The sequence below is a fragment of the Bombus vosnesenskii genome, unplaced genomic scaffold (genome assembly GCF_011952255.1).
Source record: "Bombus vosnesenskii isolate JDL3184/JDL3185 unplaced genomic scaffold, Bvos_JDL3184-5_v1.1 scf7180000013776, whole genome shotgun sequence".
NCBI lineage: Eukaryota > Metazoa > Arthropoda > Insecta > Hymenoptera > Apidae > Bombus > Bombus vosnesenskii.
This window is the reverse complement of record NW_022883214.1, coordinates 1-12,080: the sequence shown is the minus strand read 5'-3', so window position 1 is coordinate 12,080 and position 12,080 is coordinate 1. Positions and strand designations below refer to the sequence as shown.

At 42.3% G+C, this 12,080-nt stretch overlaps 1 pseudogene; it reads right to left on the bottom strand.

Annotated features, from left to right (window-relative positions):
- Positions 1-8,970: 8,970 nt before the first annotated feature.
- On the bottom strand, positions 8,971-9,088 carry LOC117238937 (annotated as a pseudogene).
- Positions 9,089-12,080: the final 2,992 nt, after the last annotated feature.

Here is a 12,080-nt window from a genome sequence, read left to right as displayed (position 1 = left end):
TATCATAGAAATAGAAGCAGTCCTCAATTCCCGCCCGCTAACTCCTATCTCCACCGATCCAAATGATCTCCTAGTCCTCACTCCCGGACATTTCCTCATTGGCGATTCATTAATGTGCTTACGTGATCGAGATTTCAGAGACATTCCATCGAACCGACTCTCCAAATGGCAGCATATCCAACAGCTTAAACAACATTTTTGGAACCGCTGGCATAAGGAGTATTTGAACGAGCTAACCAACCGCAATAAATGGAGCAAGGGTGGACACAGCATCCAAAAGGGCACAATCGTCATCCTCAGAGAGGACAACGTTCCCTCCATGCATTGGCCTCTGGGCCGAGTTATCAAGGTTCATCCAGGCGCCGATGGTGTCATCCGGACAGCTACAGTTCAGACGGCAAAGAGCATTTTGGATCGGGGCGTCAAAAGGCTTGTCCCACTGCCAATTCAACCCGATCTCGAGAAACCCGAACAACTAGCCACCGAGACGAAATAAGATGGGAACTTCAACCACACCTCCCTAGTTTGATCGGTACCCCCTCAACGGGGGGAGAATGTTACGCCATGCGGCTTACCATAGGTCATATTCTTAACTATCGATCGCGGCACTGTAATGTCGCAGACGGATCGTCGCGTCTGCCCGGCAAACAAACATTGTAGTGGCAAGCGCATGGTTCATTAAGCACAGCGACTTCCAGAAACGTCGACTCGTGGCCCGTATTTTACCTCGCGTGAAAGAATGTGGCGTGATCCGAACGTAGTGGGAGTCGCCTTCCAGAAAAAACGAAAAAAATCGAAAGGCGTTCAGAACTTTTCGAGACGTCGAACCGTCAACACATGTGGTATGTCGCGCATTACTTATCAACCAAAACGCAGTTACATTTTTTTTGTTCCATTTATATCTTTCTAGTTAATAAGTTGTTGAAATAAACATTAATTTATTTGTGTTAATTCTGTGGAATTTCATTGAACTACCCTTATTATCATAATCGAAATAAGGGGATCGATCAGTTCGTGGCGTCGATTATTTAATCGTAACGGGAACTTACAACTCTCGTTGACGTGCTATCTCGCGATTGCGTCTCTCCGCGAACGGTTGAAACATTTTCGAGCCGAATTACGTGCCAGTGAAGAGTGCACTTACCAGTGACCACACAGTGCCACGTGACTTTATCAAGACCAGCAGCGGGAGCGGGAGCAACCACTACTGCGAAACCAGTGACGTCAGGCGCGTCATCTTCGAAGAAGCACATCCCATTGGCAAGGGAACACAACCACGCAGCCTTCCGCCGCAGCTGGACAGTCATCAACGCAACGAATTTCACAACTTAATAATACAACCAAACGAGTGGCCGTCGGCAAGGAACAAGGCGTTCTTCGCCAAGCATACACGCGACCTCACGCCGCACGATAGTAAGGTAAGCTCGTTCCTTATTTCGACCATCTCCTATCCTCGGCAACGATGACAAGCGTAGACCAACTCATCTCCCTGCGTCGGAGACGAGGCTATTGTAGCGGCCGATTCACATACGTATCGAACCGAGTGGACGAGTACGAGCAATCCGAGCGTCAGCAAAACTCCTTGTTAACGAACTACGAGAAACAACTGACCGAAGCTGCGAGTCAATTCGAAGCGATCCAACTCGAGTTAGAAGTATTAGACGAGGAGGAACAAGCGCACGGCTTCGAAATAAGGAATCAGTACGTCGCGGTAGACATAAAGCTACAAAATCTTCTGAGGAACGCGCAAGCAGCATCGCCGTCGACATCCATAAACCTTCCAACCTGTGCATCATCCGCAAGTTTAAATGCGATAGCCATTAAATTACCAGATCTTCGGCTGCCTACTTTTGACGGAAGCTTAGAGAAATGGAACACGTTTTATGATACCTTTTCTTCCACAATCGATAAAAATCCTAGTCTCACGGATATACAGAAATTCCATTACCTGCAGTCCGCCCTGCAAGGAGAAGCAGCCGATTGTTTAAACGCGTTACCCCTTAGTAATTAAACTACAGTCAGGCTATAGCCGTTCTCAAGGAAAGTTTCGAATGTCCACGATACACAGCTTTCAGTCATTGCATGGCAATAATTGATTATCCAAGGATAACCAAAGAATCTCCAACGGAATTAAGGCGCTTAGTCCACACATTTAAACAACACATATATGCATTGAACAAATTAGGAGAATCCTACCCCGATACCAGTGCTATGCTCAACAGCCTCATCCTCTCGAAAATACCACTAAGTATCCAAAAACACTGGGAAATGACGCTGCCCAATAACGAGGTGCCTCCGTACATTCATTTACTAAACTTCCTAGAGAGATTAGCACGAAGCTCCAGACCGATCACCACGGTCAAACAAACAAGAGAATCACCGGAACAAACTACTCCGGTCCGTCAACGCGCACCATGAGGGCATGTACTTACGGCGACACAGGTTACTCCAACATGCCCCACCTGTCAAGGACCACACCTCATTTGGAGATGTGACACCTTCAAAATCAAATCCCTTTGCGAACGCATTCGGGAGGTCAAAAGAGCATCACTATGCCTCAGCTGCCTCGGGAAAGGGCACGCAACGAAGCATTGTTTCGCAGGATCATGTCGCGTATGCGGAGAACGACATCATACAATGCTGCATAGGACAAAACGCCATTCAGGGTCTCGTTCCAGCAAGTCCAGCCCGAAATCTTCCCCATCAAATAGCCGATCCACAACACCTTCTTTGCCACCCTACGTATCACCCACTCGTCGCCAAAAGCACACAACAGACCACAGATCGGAAACACCACAAATAGCCGCGTCTCCAAGTCCACCGCCCAGTGACAGACGAACACATAACCAATGACGCCGACGATCGACGACTCCGTTGATGACCGAACATATCAGACCAATAGCATCCGAATTATTATCCAATGATCTAATCATCACAGCGCAGATTAACATTTCGAATGATAAACAGCAACCAATCCGATGTCGAGCGTTGCAGTATCTTGAGGTCGCGATGGATGGTTTCGTTGGTAACATACCAAGGTGCGTCTATTAAGGCTCTTAGCGCTTTCGATTGGAATCGTTGTAGTATTTGGATGTTGGAGTTACTTGGACAGCAACAGCTGGTGATACTGTCATACACCTCCATTTATAAACTTTCGAAAATCGATGTGACCTTCAAACTTTAGTGTATTCTGTTTCACAGCACAAAATGTTTCCGAAACGTACGTTTATTGTTATAATGAACTTGACTAATGGCTCTGAAATACTATCCTTGGTAAAGCAATGGGGAAATTGGAGCAAAAGCAGAAGGAAATAAACAAAGACCTTGTTGGTTCGTAAAAATAAAATATGCTACAGGAAAAACTTTTTCCAACGGATTAAGATGCGACAAGCTTTAAAAGCTATGGCGCGAATCGAGCGTTTGTCTACAAGAGCGCATTTTCGGTGGATATATATGTCGGAATGACATTGGGGATAGGGTTGTCGGTGTTTGAGGAGTCTTCATTGAAGGTAGCCATCGTTGCGGTGTAACGAAGATACGATTTATTGACACAGGTATGATTAATACAGGTTTGACAATCTACCACGGCGGTGAGACGTCCGCGACACTAGTGACAGTGGTCTCCGATTCAATAACGAATCCGCGGCAACGGGATGACAGATGGGCGTTCTCGCTGAATCTAAGTCTGACTCGTAAAAATAATTGCTGAGCGTAAAGACGTTACTCTTTGGTCGACGGGAGCGCGTAAAAGAATGCCCGTCCCGTCCCGATGATGCCACAGAGGAAAACTATAATGGGGTGTGTCTGAGGACACGAGATCATCGGATTCGTCGAGGAAAGCCTTCGTTCAAAAAGTAAGGGAAATTGGCGTTGCTGCTAATTGGTCAATCTCCATATCGGTGGTTAGAAAAAGATGCTAGCCGCCCTCGAGGAAAAGTTGCTAGTGGGAGACGCCGCTCGTTGAAAAATATGTCTCCCCTATCTTCCCGTAGTTGGGACAAAGACCGTTTGTCTGTTTGAAGGATTTTAGTTAACTAAATCTTAAGATTTATAACGGGCCCTCGAGCTAGCTGAACATGTACTGCGGAGACGCATCGACATCTGGCAATCATCTTACTCGAAGAATAGGGTCTGCGTGTGGCGAGCTACGGGACAGAGACCGTTGGAATGTGTACTGTCGAGTGTTACAACTATTTCCTTTTTAAAGAGAGCTATAGAATTATTCCATGCCTTTGTTAGACAAAGCGTTCATCCCGTGACCGCGGCTACGTTCGGCGATTGACTGTCGCCTCGAGCCCAAGCTCATTATCACAACTCTCGAACAATTACAATCGGATTGGATAACTACAATTGTTCAATTACAGCTATAGTAGACTCTAGGTTACAATGTTGCGGGATTATCCAAAGTTTCAAAGGCTCCGGTGTTCTTTCATCTCCGACATATAAATAAGCGTAGCGACATAGAAGAGAGAGAGAGATAATTCCTTAGTTCAGAGTTCCTCAGTTCCCCAGTTCTTGTTAGTCTTGTTAATCGACGTGTTTGCATTTGTCAATTTGTAAATTATCGCAAATCTATCAAATTAAAATCTTGTAATTAATAAGAGTGAAAACATATTGCGAACGATTCGAGTAACTTCGAGTATTTGAAATTTCAACGACAATTCTGTCAATTTCCAATTAGGATATGAATAAACATTTTTTGTGAAGAATATTTGTCTAATAATATAATAGGATTAAGCGAACATTTATTTTCACCGACTTTAATCCTCTCCCGTGCCAGTACTCCTGCGCGTAGCAGGTTAGCCGAAACGTGGAGTTTAATTGTCAATCGCATTAAATAACAGACAACACTACAATTTAATCTGAATTCAAAAATTAACGGCAACACAACCAAAACGAACCAAACAAAAACGTAACAATATTGATTTCTGATCCGGAGTCTAATAGTAAATTTGTCTTAGTTTTTAAATCTGGGGAGACTATTCTAGCGGTGGGAGTACTTGGAGTTTCGTTCATTTTTATTGAAACAATCCGGAGAGTCCAAATCTGAGTCCGATCCTTGGTGATTTTCTTTTGTCAATTCTTCTCGTATTTTCTTCTCTTTTTGATCCAGCAGGAAGGTTTTCCCACAGTATTTGGTGGTGGTTCCGTTGGTTTTACAGCCGGCTTTACATTCGTTCTGGTTTTTGTTGTAGATCGTGTAGTTGATTTTACGGGGATCGCTGCTCGTGTTTGTTTTACTGGCGTAGGTGCCGGCTTTCTTGCTACTGCCTGTACTCTCGGGCGATTCGAAATATCGTTCCTTCGTGGCTCGCCCCATTCTCCCGAAGGACGTGCCCGGTTTCCCGATTGTTCCGATGCATAGGGTACGATTATCCTAGCGTCTACTCTGGCTTTGAATGTATAACAATCTTTTATCAAATGCCCAGGTTTTTTTGTAATAATTGCATGTTAGCGCATTTTGTCTCGGAGCGTTTGGGCCATTTTGCGGCGGCGATATAGGTCTTCGATCCTGGCGGTTGTTTCCGATGTTTTTACTATTGCTCGGGGGACGAACGTTGTTACGATTGTAATTGTTCGGAGGTGTCGGACGTTGGTATTGCGTTCTGTCCTTTGCTCGTTTTAATTCTCGCGTTGCTTTAACGGCTTGGCGATACGAGTTCTTCTAAAGAATGGTATCCCGCTATTTTTACTCGCAAATATACCTCGTTTGGGAGTCCCTTAACGAAGGCCTCCCTTGTGTCCCAATCTATTGTGTCTTGAACATCCTGAGATATAATACCGTAATCACATCTTTCTCCGTCCATTATTGCTAACCTAAGGTTTCTGACGCGATCTATATAGTCTAGTATGTCTTCCCCCGGTCGTTCCAATATTGTTCCTAATTCTCCCTTATATTCGTTAAGGGATTTCCCTGGGCCGAACATATCCTTTAATTTGTTCCCGAAATCGTCCAAACTGTTTAGCTGACTGTCCTCTACGGCGAGGTACCCGTGCCCGCGAAGCTTATTCATTAATAATTTTACCAATTGAGGCTCCTGATGCCGCGGAATCATGTTTCGTGCGCGCTCGCATGCTCTTAAAAATTGAAATACTGAGGGTCGATGTCTGTCGAATATTGGTACTGACTCGATCGCGTCTTTTAACTTGATTAGTTGGGGGCTACCGTCTGTCGGTATTGTCACCTGAGGAATTATCGGCAGTGATACGGGTGTCTCGATTTCCTTTTTTGTTTTGAGTGAACGCATGTCGTCTTGTAATTCATTGGTTTTTGTACTCATGTCGGCTCATTACTCGAAAATTTGCATCACATTGCTCTTAGTTTTTCTGACAATGTCAAGAGCATGTCTTCGTTCAATGATTCTAATGGAGTTGCCATATTCTCTATTATATTTTGTCAATAATCGTAAGAACTTTAATCCTCTGTGGAGCGCATCCCACCGCTGCCACGAAAAAAATATTTTAATTGTTATTGTTACGTTTTCAATTGAGTTGTTGTTTTTGTTTTTCTTTTTTTTTTTATTCTTACTTTCTTGGGCCCGTTACTATAGTAATTTACAATTATATGTATGTCGGAGATGAAAGGAAAGCCGAAGCCTTTCCTTGGAAATTTTGGGAACATCCTCTAGTACCTTAGCCTAGATTTTATTATAGTTGCAATTGCTTAAGATTTGTAATAAGCGAGATTGGGTTCGAGGTGACAATCGGTCGCTGAACGTAGCCACGGTCACGGGATGGATGTTTTATCTAACGGAGGTCTGGAGTGGTTGTATGTGTTTTCCGAGAAATGTGGTTGTGGCGGCATGCGGCCTCGAGAGCGGGCCTAGCCACGTGTGATGTTGCCTCGGAGGTGCCGATGCAATGGGACATACATTGTATTAGTAATCAAAACTCCAGGCAGAAACTGCCTAGCAACGGCGTTTGGAACTTTCTCGATGCTTCCAACGAGTGTGCCTAGCAACGGCGTTTGGAACCTTCTCGATGCTTCCAAACGGGTATAGAAAACAAAATGCAATCGTACAGGGAGAAAAATCTCCACGAGGCTGGCATTCTTGCGATTGCCTTGGAGAGTGATACATCGAGCATTTTCGACTATCGCATTTGCGTCTAAGTTAGTTTCGCTTAGTAAGGAGTTATCCCGGTGACCGTGGATTCGTTTGAACTCAAACATTGCTAATAGTATTATTTAATTTAATTATTCGTAGATCGTATTATTCATTAGGCTTAGTGTTTGTTAGACTTATTATTAGTTGTACCTATTATTTGTTAAGCTTAGTGATAGACCTGTATATACGTGTAAATAAAATCTCGGCTTTGTGAAACGATGGCTAGTCCACATGAAGAGTCGTCGCGCGCCCAAGATTCGAATCGTGATCCGACATGTGTATGTATGTATGTATATGTATGTATATGTATAAATATGTATATGTATATGTATTTATCCGTGTAAGTTGTCGATAATGATATTGTAGTCATCTAGGGGGACAACGGGGCAAGTTATCTTTCCAAAAGCCAGAAAACTTTTTTCGGTTTCGGTAAGATCCATGTAAGCGTTTATACACTCAGTACTGGATGTCGCGGGTTGTATCTGTGACATATCTATATCGCACATTCGGCAATGCTTTGCTGTAGTTCGCTCCGGTACTCCACACAGCAAGTGTGTTGGCGTATCTTCGTGTAATTCTTGATCCTCCGGATCCAATCAGTCTTGACAAATAAAAACATATTGGAACTAGTAAGCAGAGCGGATTAGATGGACGCAACAACTGAATAACAATTCCTCGTAAGCATCCGGGTAGTCCTTAGGTAAGATTCCATCCGGAAGGTATAACAATTGGTTCTTCTGATTGTTAAATTCAACGCCCATTCTGTGTAACAGAACAAAAATATTTTATTATTAACATGTCTCGCTTTATTATGAAGTTTTTGTTGATTCATTTTGTCAGTGCGTCACAATGGGATTTTCCTTTCGGGGTATTGCCTTTATCTTTCAGTGTTTCATATATTCCTTCTAATTCGTCAATCATGGACGGGTTGATAGCTGATTACGATCCAGTTTTCCTTTCTCGTGACTGTTCGTTAACAGATTTTAACATTTTTGCTACTGTGTATTGTATTAATTGTCATTTATTATTTCTTCTTAATCCGTTCACCATGAGTAGTTAAGGGTTTAATAATTTATTATAAGATTTTAATCCATGGTTTGTTTCTCGTGGCTGGTTACAACCCCTCTTCTTCTTGCGCTGGAATACTACTTGCAGTGAATAAAAAATGAACGAAAAAGGATAAACTAAATAAAAGAAAACAAAACAAGATATGCACTGGAACAGTCCGCATGGGAACCTCTGACGAAGATACCTCCGTATGCATCATTAAACGTTAATATCGAAATGACCAAAACCTATGTTCATAACATGTTCATAACATAAACAAACAATAACATAAACAAACATAACATAAACAAACATAACATAAATCAAATCAAACACCGGAGGAAACAATCACATGGAAATAGTAATCAAAATCTACGTAATGATAATATACCAAATCAACAATCAAGATGCACAACCCGTCATCCGGAAGCCGACGCTACTCACCGCGTGTCAATGCAAGGGAGAAAAACAACAAACAAAACATATCTTATTAAATAAAATATAAGAATATAGACAAAATCACTCCAATAAAATAACACCCGCTGGGAACACATTTAGGCATATATGCACACATGAATAAATAAGGCACTGTTACCAAGTAAAGTCAAAATCTACACACGGAGCATCAGGATACATTTCACGAAACCTATCTAAACACCATGAGAGTACTCCAGGACAAGTACCCCCCCTTGATCTGAGGAATGGTGGCGTAGGAAAGCCTCCAACACTTGATCAGGAATCTCCTCTGAGAAACGAACCTTCGCGCTGGCATCCGTATCAACCACCGCATGGGGGGCGCGGCGGGCCCAGCGCGCTCTGCCAACGCCACACGGAATCCCAGGCGATCACCCATCCAAGTACTATCCGTGCCCGGCGCTGCTTAACTTTCGTGATCTAACGGGAACGAGTGCACTCAGCGCGGCCAGGGCATTGCCTACTTTCACTTGAACTGGAATGCATTTAACTATGTGTACTGCTTCTCCTGCGACCAAAGCCATGTGTCCTGGAGGTTTGGTTATTGCATACGCAAATTCATCAGGTAATATAGTTGCTAGACTGAATGCATTCTCTATTATTTTCTTTTCCGAGATGCATCTTAGTGTCAATATATCCTGATAGAGTGCCGTTATTTGTCTTCTGACAGTTTTTCTACGTAAATGAATTTTGAGTTAACGTATGGAATATATCCAAATTTTTGACTGCTGTTTTACGTTTGGGTATAAATGTATTTCCTTTAGTCGTTTTTAGGAAAAAGAGCTTGGGGTGTTCTGTGGATAACAGGGTGTATCCGCACAAAGGCTGTTCTCCAGTTTTGGTTAGCACAAAGGTTATTTCTTGAGTCGTAAAGGCAAAACCCGGTAGCGTCGGGTTGCTATTGGTTTTTATTTCTTGAATTTTTGTGGCGATTCCTTCGTACAAGACGTCATATTGCTCGAACTTACATAGGAATAGTGGATGTGGCTGCCAATAGGTGTATCCATCTTCTGAATCCAAACAAGTTCCTTTATTAATAGCGCATTCATTGAACTATTCATTAGACTTATTCATTAGACTAGCACTATTCATTAAACTTATTTAACGAATAGTAAGTTTAATGAATAGTATGATTTACGAATAATAAGTTTAATGAATGCTATTAACAACGTTTTTGTGTTTAAACGAATCCACGGTCAACGGAATAACTCTTTAACGTTTTTGTGTTTAAACGAATCCACGGTCAACGGAATAACTCTTTACTAAACGTAGACTAATCTTAGACGCAAAAATACGATTGTTGAAAATGCTCGATGTGTTACTCTCCAAGACAATCGCACGAATGCCAGCCTCGTGGAGATTTTTCTCGCTGTACGATTGCATTTGCTTTCTATCCTCGTTTGGAAGCATCGAGAAAGTTCCAAACGCCGTTGCTAGGCAGTTTCTGCCTGAATTTTGATACATACTCGTTGGAAACATCGAGAAAGTTCCAAACACCGTTGCTAGGCAGTTTCTACCTCGAGTTTGATTATTAATACAATGTATGTCCCATTGTATCGGCACCTCTGGGGCAACATCACACGTGGCTAGGCCCGCTCCCGAGGCCGCATGCCGCCACTACCACATTTCTCGGAAAACCCATACAACCACTCCAGACCTCCGTTAGGCAAAATGTCCATCCCGTGACCGTGGCTACGTTCGGCGACCAATTGTCACCTCGAACCCAATCTCGCTATCACAAATCTTGAACAATTACAGCTAGGATAAAATCTAGGCTAGAGTAGAGGATGTTCCCAAAATTTCCAAGAAAAGGCTTCGGCTTTCCTTTCATCTTCGATATATATAAAAAAAGATAGGCGAATGAACAATACTTTATTCAAAAGGCGAAGTTACACTTCAGTAGCAAAATACAGACTGACTTACTTACTAAAGAACAGGGATCTTTGCCTCCTCACTATGATTCATATATATCACGGGTGGGAGTTCGGTTACTGTCTATTCTCACCGCTATCGCATGACCAGGTGTTGTATGCATATCCTGAGGTCGGCGGATTCCTGGCTTCTGGGCGACGTTACAAACTGATCGAGCCCCTAATTTCTGTTACGATAATAGGGGTGGTTCAATTGAGTTTACACTAAATTAACAGGTATAAATTAATGTTTATTTCAACAACTTCGTAAAGAGATAGTTACGCTGGTGCGTATGTACAAGTTAAGTAAACGATTGATTTAAGGGTAGAAACCCGATAAAGGTATGTTGACTATTCTAACGATGAAAAATAAGTAAAGTTCTGTGACGATGCTCTGTCGGAGGAAAGCTAGTGATAGGTGTGTCTAACCATCGGATTTGTGGATGATAATGTTGGTTAGGAGAGCGAGGACAGTAGACATTGCTTCTGATTGAAATTGAACTTCGTATAAGTTGATGGAAATTTTATTGTATAAATCCAACAGAGTGTCGGTTCAAAGTGTTACAACAGAATAATGTGTTGAGCGCTAATTTAGGAGGGTTTTTATATGGAGGATTTAGTCCCTTTGGAGGGGCTGTTTTGTTATTATTTCGATAGCTATGGCATGCAGGATGTTTCGTCTACTTTATTACTGTTTCTGAGCGGGTGGCCTTTCTTGAGCGATGACACTTCCACCGGCATGTCGGTTGACGTCCACGGTTCGGCTAGCGAAAAAAGGAATAAATCGTAAAACTAAAGGATCGTTCAAAATTGACACTTTATACGTTCGTTCAAGTTTGTATAACGAGATTGCGATATTAATTACACTATGTTACGTAGATATTAGTCTATATTCACTATTTACTGAAACTGTAGTAAGACTGACTAAACTTCGATTTTGATGTTTTTTGCGTATGTCGTGCAAATCTATATTTTGAAAAATCTTTTCCTATCCATACAGGGACTGAACTTGCTTAATTTCCGAGATATTCGCGAAAAACTGCCGGTATCGCTTGAATGAATTCTGCCTATAATTGTGCGTCCGTGCAACCTATGCGTAGGTTGCTACCGGATACAGTATTTTGTTCATAGTATATGTAGGTATGATAGGGGGAGATTGAAAGATTACGGGAGATTAAAAGATTACGGGAGATTGAAAGATTACGGGAGATTGAAATATTATTTAACTGCCAGGTAAAGAGAGACGTCCGCTTGAACTCGCTGACTAAGCCCTCTTGTCTTCATGTAGGCATTCTCTGCAAACACACACACACATTCTTTTATGCAAAAACTGCCTAGGTCGAGTTCACCGTCAAGCCACAAAAACGCGTGTGCTCGGCAAAAACAGAATAAGCCGATGAACCACCAATCAACGAAATAAACTTGATCATTACAATAGACAATATAGAGGAAATTTATGTCGATTTTTCCCTAACAATAAATAATGTCAATGTTTGCGTACATTTATTGTACAATTATATTATTTATATAAATGTTCTTATGC